The following is an 8,369-nucleotide window of genomic DNA, read 5'->3' as shown; positions in this document are numbered from 1 at the left end:
AAATAAATAAATAAATAAATAAATAAATAAATAAATTATTATTATTTTTGAGAGGTTTTGACTATAGGGTGCGTGCGCTCGCCAGACAGGCAGAGAGAGACATAGAGATAGAAAGCGAGAAATCACCCCCCAGGGGGGATGGCCACGCTACAATCCCTTCTCCTCCATTCTCCTCTCAGAATCCTGGGCATGCACGCACATGCACCGGCGTGAGTTTAAGCCACCGGGTCCGGGACTCGAACCGCGGTCGACTACGTGGGAGTTCAGCGACACAGCCATTACGCTAACTGCTGGTCCCAATTAATTAATTCTTTAAAAAAATCTACATAGTCAGAAAATTACATTTAAAAACTACTTGAATCAATTTAAAAGCTACTTGAATTGGTTTTCTCTGTGCAATTATGTTGTTATTTTGATATATAATTAGGTTCACTTGTTTAGATTGTAGATTTTACACTTATTTACATGTTTCATAAATTAAAATGATATTAAAATACATACTCAGAGAAGTCTCACTTATGCCTTCTCCCCTCCACTCTGTCCTTACCTATCCCTTAGCGGTTACTGTGTTCATAATATAGGCAAATATGTAAGACTACAAAGACTTTCCTCACTTTTGCCAAAAGGTAACATACAGTATACAGTCTACTGTATCTTCAATAAAAGCAAACTTTAAACATTTTAACATAAAAAGCCCAGAAAGAATAATCTAAAGAACTCTATATCTAATTAAAATAACCGAGAGGATAAGCAAGATGTTACAAGATAAAATGAGATTCTGTTATAAATATCTCATGTTACATTTAAGAAATATAATAACTAAAACATTTCATGCATCTAGAAGTAAGGTCTTTAAGAAAGTCTGGGAAATACAAGCTAGCAGTAGGGAAGATTTCAACAATGAAAAGACTGAAAGTCTAGACTTACTATAATAGCATTTTATTAAAACACAACGGGGGGGTAGGTAGCACGGTGGTTAAGGTGCTGGACTCCCACATTGTCGACTATGGTTTGAGTCCCAGACATGGTGGCCTGCCTTCTCACAACCCCTATTTCTCTGTGGTCATATTAAAAGTACTACTAATAATAAACATTAAATTAAATAATCCTTACACATACACACACAGGGTTTTTTCTGATCACAACTTTTATATGTACCAATAATGGATGGGGTTGCTTACATGATCTTTGATTGTATTAACAGAAGAATGGTCCCTAGGTTACTGCAATTAAATATATTCTAGAGGCCAGAAGGTGGCATGGTGGTTAAGGTGCTGGATCCCCATGGTCAACTGTGAGGTTCAAGTCCTGAGCCCAGAGGCTTAAAATACATGCTGGGCATACATGTATGTGTGCCCCAAATCCAAGAATGGAAGAGAAGGGATTGCAGTGTGGCCATATTCCTAAGGGAGGCAAGGAATTTCTCATTTTCCCTCGCTATCTCTCTCTCCTGCCAGCACACATCCCCCTAGGGCAAAAATCTAAAAAAAGAAAAAAAAATCTAATTATATTCTTTATTGGTTAGATAAAACCTGGACTTTTTTTTAATAAAGAGTCATTTTATTTTATTATTACTATTATTTTCCAGTTTGATCAGAGAGACAGAGAAAGAGAGGGAGGGAAAGTGAGAAAGTTAAGCCACCAGGTCCAGGACTTGAAACGCAGGTGGTCATGTAGGAGTCCAGCACCTTTAACCACCACACCAACTGCCCGCCCCATGTCTGGACTATGGTTTTTTTTTTTTTTTTTTTTGCAGAGGTTTTTGCTATAGGGCGCATGCGCTCACCAGACAGACAGAGAGAGACAAGAGAGGTAGAAAGCGAGAATTCACCTCCCAGGGGGGGATGGCCACGCCGCAATCCCTTCTCCTCCATTCTCCTCTCGGGGTCTTGGGCATGCATGCACACACGCCCGGCGTGAGTTTTAAGTCACTGGGTCCAGGACGCGAACCGCGGTCGACTATGTGGGAGTCCAGCGACATAGCCATTATGCTGTTGGTCCCTGTACTACATTTTAATAGAAAAATTTAAGAGTATACAGGGGACCAGCAGGTGGCATCGTGGTTCGTACCCTGGACGACCACATGGCCAACTGCAGTTCCAGTGCCAGACCTGGTGGCTTGCTTTCTATCTTTCTCTTTCTATTATCTGTTTCTCTAGTGAGTGAATGTGCCCTATAACAAATTAAAATAACAGTAATAATAATAAATAAAATTCAATACATAATTATCTCTCTTTTTGGAGAGATTTTTGCTATAGGGCATGTGTGCTCGCCAAAAAGACAGAGAGACAGAAAGCAAGAAATCACCCCCAGGGGGGATGGCCATGCCGCAATCTCTTCTCCTCCATTCTCCTCTTTGGATCTTGGGCACGCACGCACACACGCCCAGCGTGAGTTTAAGCCACTGGGTCCGGGACATGAACTGCGGTTGACTATGTGGGAGTCCAGCGACATAGCCATTATACCAACTGCAGGTCCCAAAATAAATAATTCTTAAAGAGTATACAGGAATAAAATGCTTTGAGGAGAGAACTAAAGGAAATAGAACTCCCTTCAAATATTTGAAACAGGCCCAGACACAGTAGTACAGGTGAGAGGGTGCCACTGCACAATGGCTGAGGCCACATGGAGGCCTGTGCTCAGCTTCTGGCCCAAATCTAAACAGCTCAGGCCTGTGGTCCTAGTTAAATGGGAGCCTAGGACAGGATAATCACAACACGACAAGACTCTGTCAAGAAACACTTGTGGGGACCAGCAGGTGGCGTGGTGGTTAAGGTGCTGGACACTCCCACATGGCCAACCATGGTTTGAATACCAGACCTGGTGGCTTGCTTTCTCACTTTCTCTCTCTCTCTCTTTCTCTCTCTCTCTGGTCAAATTAAAATAAATGAATGAATAAATAAAAATTAAATAATTAATTTTTTTTTAAAAAAAGAAACATCATATTTTTCTTTACTGGGTTCCACATGACCAATTCCCAGGTTCAAGTCCTAGATCCAGTGGCTTTTAAATAATACGGGGGGGGTGTGCATGGCGACATGCCCACAATCCCAAGAGGAGAAAGGAGAAGAAGGGATTGTGGCATGGCCATCCCTACTGAGAGGGTGATTTCTCTCTTTTTCTCTCTCTCTCTCTTTTTTCTTCTCTGTCTCTCTGGCAAGCACACGTATCCTGTACAAAAAAAAAAAAAAATCAAACTTAACAAAAGAAAATATGAAACTGTGATCAGCTACACATCATTAAGCCTGTTTGGAGCCATAGAAAATATGGAGTTATGGAAAAATCACACAGGGTGTGTGTGTGTGCAAGTTAAAAATCCTGAGAGACTGGAGGAGAAGGGAATGTAACAATGGCCATCTCCCCTGGGTGGGGATTTCTCACTGCCCCTCTGTCTCTCTCTGGCAAGCACACATGACCTGTGGCAAAAATAAAACTTAAAAAAAAAAAGATAATATTGCTTTGATGCCCACATGTCACACAACACCACAAAAGGGAGGTGTTTATTTTCTGCTCAGAACACAAACTAGCTTGGCTTAGCAAATGCTCCAGGAACACTATGTTGTGTAGAATTTCAACACATCAACACTGCCTATGGCAGCACTGAGATTTGGGAGAAATGCCCAATAGGAACCAGTTAGGCTGTGTCTAATAGCAATGGACCTACATCTATTTTTGCATGCAGTGGAGACTTCAGAAGTAGAAAAAGAAGGTAAGGTTTATTCATTAGCATACTGAAATACCTCTAAGTGATTCTCAGTAGTAAAAGAGAGAATCTGACTGAGTGTACAGTTCTCTTGAGAGAAGGTAAGGGTGAGTGGCCAGTTCTACAGAGAAGCCAGTTCATTATTCTAACCATGATCTGTGGTGGTTTTAAGACATGTCTGTAAGTTCTTGGACACTTCAACTGAGAGGTGGGATCTATAGCTCATCTACTTGAATTTGATCCAGACTTAGTGGCTTAGCTTTAAACAATAAAATGCAGCAGATATGATGCTTTGTGACTTTGCAGGATGGAAAATAAAATGCAATACTGCTTTTGCCTTGTCTACTAGGACCCTAGCATTTCAAGCCCTGAGCTGCCCTGTAAGAAGTCTGACTTCCTTAAGGCAGCCATTCTAGAAAGAAGATAAAGCCACATGAACAGAGTATGTTTAGGTATTCTAACCCACTGTTTCAGCTGAAGTCCCAGTTTCAACTGCCAGCTATGTCAGTAAATACGCTTCCAGAAGATTCCCATCACCAACTATTGAGAGTCTCCCAGCATTGAATCTTCCCAGCTGAGGCTTAGATATCACAGAACAGAGATAAAGTGTCCTTGCTATGCATGATCTGAACTATTATTTTTTAGGTTTTTGCCACAGAGTGTGTGAGCTTGCAGAAGAGAGACAGAGAGGAAAAGAAATCACACCCCGGGAGAAGGCCATGCTGCAATCCCTTTTTCTCCATTATACTTTTGGAACTTTGGGCATGCTTGCACACACTCCCAGCATGATTTTCAAGTCACCAGGTCCGAGACTTGAACGGTGGTCAGCCATGTGAGAATCCAGCACCTTAACTACCACAGCCAGGTGGCTGGCCCCACCTGGTCTGAATTCTGAGAGGGTAATGTTATACTTTGCAAAGGTTAAAAACTATAATGTTTAATCCACACAATGATACCATTAGGTAGCCTGGACTGTCATTATTGTTGCATTCATTTTATAGATTAAAAAAGACCAAACCCACAAACAAGGATTTAAACTTACCTGCTTTGAGATTATATAGGCTGACACTAAGAGCTTGATCTTTAGACTCCAAAGTTTATGCTTTCTCTGTTGTTTCTCGTCTAAATACTGTGGGAGTTCAGAATGGCCTAAGGAAATCAAACAGGATATCTATCCAAAAATTGAAGACAAAGTCTGAAAATGTTAAGTGAATGTAAATTAACAATAATGAATCAATATTAAATGAATGAGATTAGCCATCCTGTGTAAAAATAATCATGTAAAATATAGCCTACAGATTAATACTGATGAATAAGACTGTAATTTATTTAAAATAGAACCAATGGGAGGGCCAGCAGGTGGCATGGTGATTAAGGGCAGTAGACTCCTACATGCTGACCAAGGTTCAAGTCTTGGACCTGGTGGCTTGCTTTCTCACTTTTCTCTCTTTCTCCTCACTCTGGTCAAAATAAAATAAATAAATAAATTTAAATAAAATAATTATTTAAAAATATAGCACCAATGGAAAATATACTTTTTTTTGGAGAGGTTTTGGCTATAGGGTGCATGTGCTTGCCAGAAAGACAGAGAGAGAGAGACAGAGGGACAGAGAGACAGAAAGCGAGAAATCACCCCCCACGGGGGATGGCCACGCTGCAATCCCTTCTCCTCCATTCTCCTCAGGATCTTGGGCACGCACGGGCACGCACGTGCACGCACCCGGCGTGAGTTTAAGCCACCGGGTCCAGGACTCAAACTGTGATCCACTATATGGGAGTCCAGCGACATAGCCATTACACCAAAAGCCATTACACAAACTGCCAGTCCCCTAAAATACTGAGGACTTTTAATGTTGTAAATACTTATAAAATTTTAGGGGAATTAAAAAAATGAAATATGACAGTTATACTAGAGAATTATCTACATTTTCTACAAGAGAATATAAAAACCCTGCCTGTTGTATTTTTGATGGAGTCAAGAAGAAAGGGTACCATAATCTGGAGATGGTTCTATTTTGGTCTACTTAGAAGGATATCCTGGGGTCAGCAGGTGGCGTGGTGGTTAAGGCACTGGACTCTCACATGGCTGACCATGGTTTGGGCCCAGGACCTGGCAGCTAGCTTTCTCACTTTCTCCCCACTCTCTCTGGTGAGTGCATGTGCCCTGTAGCAAATAAAAATGATGATAACTAAGTAAGTAATTCTTTCACAAAAATAAAAACTAAACAAAAAGAACAGCCTTACCCCGGGCGCGTGTGCGTGCGTGCCCAAGATCCCGAGAGGAGAATGGAGGAGAAGGGATTGCGGCGTGACCATCCCCCCTGGGGGGTGATTTCTCGCTTTCTGTCTCTATGTCTCTCTCTGTCTGTCTGGCGAGCGCACGCGCCCTACAGTGAAAATCTCTCCAAAAAAAAAAAAAAAAAAGAACAGCCTTACCATTAAGGTTGCTTCAGACTAGTACAGCTTGATGGTATTATCCCTTGTGATAATCTTCACTTACTCTACATTTGCCATCTTTTAAACTTAGTTTAAAAAAAAAAAACTCTACTTGGAAGAGAATGTAGAGAATGTACAGTGAAGTTGACAAACCATACCATACTCATTCGATAGACTATTTTTCAGTGTAGAGGAATGTCAGTATTCTGATTCATCAAGTAGCCTCTTAGAATCACCACTACCTGAGAATAACAATCACTAGCTCCCAGGCTCATGTCAGTCTTTACAACATGCAGTCCATGCAACATTCTGCTTCAGGAGTCAGCTTTTTTATTTTTTTGGAGAGGTTTTCGCTACAGGGCGCATGCGCTCTCCAGGCAGAGAGAGACAGAGAGACAGGAAGTGAGAAATCACCCCCCAAGAGGGGATGGTCACACCACAATCCCTTCTCCACCATTCTCCTCTTGGGATCCTGAGCATGCACACACACGCGCCCGGTGTGAGTTTTAAGCCACCGGGTCCGGGACACGAACCATGGTCGACTACGTGGGAGTCCAGCGGCATAGCCATTAAGCTAACTGCTGGTTCCCAGCTTTTTTTTTTTTAAGAGGGATTTTCTTTTTGCTATAGGGTGTGTGTGCACTTGCCAGAGATAGAGAGACAGCGAGAAATCACTACCCCCCAGGGTCAGGGGTGGCCACGTTGCAAAGGTGTGAGTTTTAAACCACCTGGTCTGGGACTCGAACTACAGATGACTAGTGGGAGTCCAGTGATGTAACCATTATGCCATCTGCTGATCCCAGCAGGACAGCTTTCCATCTCTCAACTTATCCTAAATGAAGTATAATAAAGAGGTCACTGTGGTGATTCCTCCTTCTCTCCTGGCAAAGAACAGTAAAAAGGCAGAGTCCACTCAAGCTTTATGTGACTCCATGTTTAGGTTACTTTGGGGATTAAATACATACTTCGTGAGCTCACAGTAACTTCTGTGTTTCTCAGTCCTGTTTCTCCCTTCCTTGAAACTGTCTTTTCCAATGATTACCTTTCCTTTTTTTCAATTTAGGTTTTTGCTGTATGGTGCATGCATTTGCCCAGAGAGACAGAGAGGAAAAGAGAAATCACACAGAAGAGGGGTTGGCCACACTGCAATCCTTTCTCCTCCATTCTCCTCTTCAGACTTTGGGCACGGGCAAGTAATGATTTTCAAGCTGCCAGGTCTGGGACTTGAACTCTGGTCATATGTGTGAGAATCCAGCGCCTTAAACACCATGTCACCTGCTGGACCCTGCCTTTCTTTTTAAGATAAATGTATTTTTAATATTGAATTGGGGTTTAATTCCATACTGTAATTGGACTTCTCAAAGAGAATTTATCTTTCCTCTCCCAACTGTATCATGCATATTTTGCCCAGAAAATGACTCGTAATATTGTTTGTGAAAGACACAAAATATGTAAAACACTTTGAATGATTTTCTCTGAAATAAAAATGATTTCCTTTTGACACTTCACTTGTCTAGAATGCTCTGTGCCTTGTACAGGCCAGGCCTCGGTGCTTGGAAAGTGCTCAACTGGTATTCGTTAAATGAATGAACCTGGAAAACGAAAACTACACTAAAAGCAAACATTTTATTCCTCAACAATGGGGAGGGAAAAAAAGCTTTTAGACTTCCATTTAGACGCCTTTAAAGACCAGATGCTCTAATGAAAAGGATGCAAGCACCACGCTGCTAATTTGGCTGTTCCTGAATATACCTGTATGGAAGTCGGCTCGGCTGTTTCAGCCTTGGGGCGTCAGGCTCATTTTTCGGATGCGGAGACACTGGCGGTAATGGAAATAAGTACAATGGTATGGGCTTCCCCGCCTTCCTCCCTCTAGGATTTCGGCTGGCTCTCTCGAACACCACTCCTGCTCTTCTAGTAAAAGGCCACGTTACGGAACAGGCGAACGACTAGAGGGGAAGAAAGTAGGAAACGGGAGCCATGGAAACGGCGCAGCGGAAGAAATGTGTGAGCGCGACAGGGTGCGCGAAAGGGCTGGGGAAGGAACCCACCCCTGACGACGGCGCGAGGGCGCTCCTCGAATGACGTCACGCACTCGGGGTGACGTCACGACCGTGACTCGCGGGTGACGCCGTTGCCGCGGCGACTTCTAGTCGTCTCCGCCCCCTTCCCCCGCCCCCCAGCCTAGCGTCCTTCCCCCAATCCCCTCAGGCTCGGCTGCGCCCGGGGC

The 8,369-nt window shown here is 42.9% G+C and overlaps 1 long non-coding RNA gene across 6 annotated transcripts in view; it reads right to left on the bottom strand.

Annotated features, from left to right (window-relative positions):
- Positions 1–8,329, bottom strand: part of LOC102488903 (uncharacterized) — a 111,636-nt gene extending 103,307 nt beyond the window's left edge. For 5 of the 6 annotated variants that reach the window (XR_003548827.1, XR_003548828.1, XR_003548830.1 and 2 more), the window contains exons 1-2: positions 7,892–8,168; positions 4,746–4,852 (exon numbers count right to left, since the gene is read on the bottom strand). This is a non-coding gene — a long non-coding RNA (uncharacterized LOC102488903). Of the gene's footprint in view, positions 1–4,745; positions 4,853–7,891; positions 8,169–8,190 lie in introns of those variants that run through there. The other variant, XR_003548832.1, reaches the window with a different exon arrangement.
- Positions 8,330–8,369: the final 40 nt, after the last annotated feature.

Source organism: Tupaia chinensis, unplaced genomic scaffold (assembly GCF_000334495.1).
Source record: "Tupaia chinensis unplaced genomic scaffold, TupChi_1.0 Scaffold000140_1, whole genome shotgun sequence".
Taxonomy (NCBI): domain Eukaryota; kingdom Metazoa; phylum Chordata; class Mammalia; order Scandentia; family Tupaiidae; genus Tupaia; species Tupaia belangeri.
Note: the sequence above shows the minus strand (reverse complement) of the source record. Positions and strands in the feature narration are given on the sequence as shown.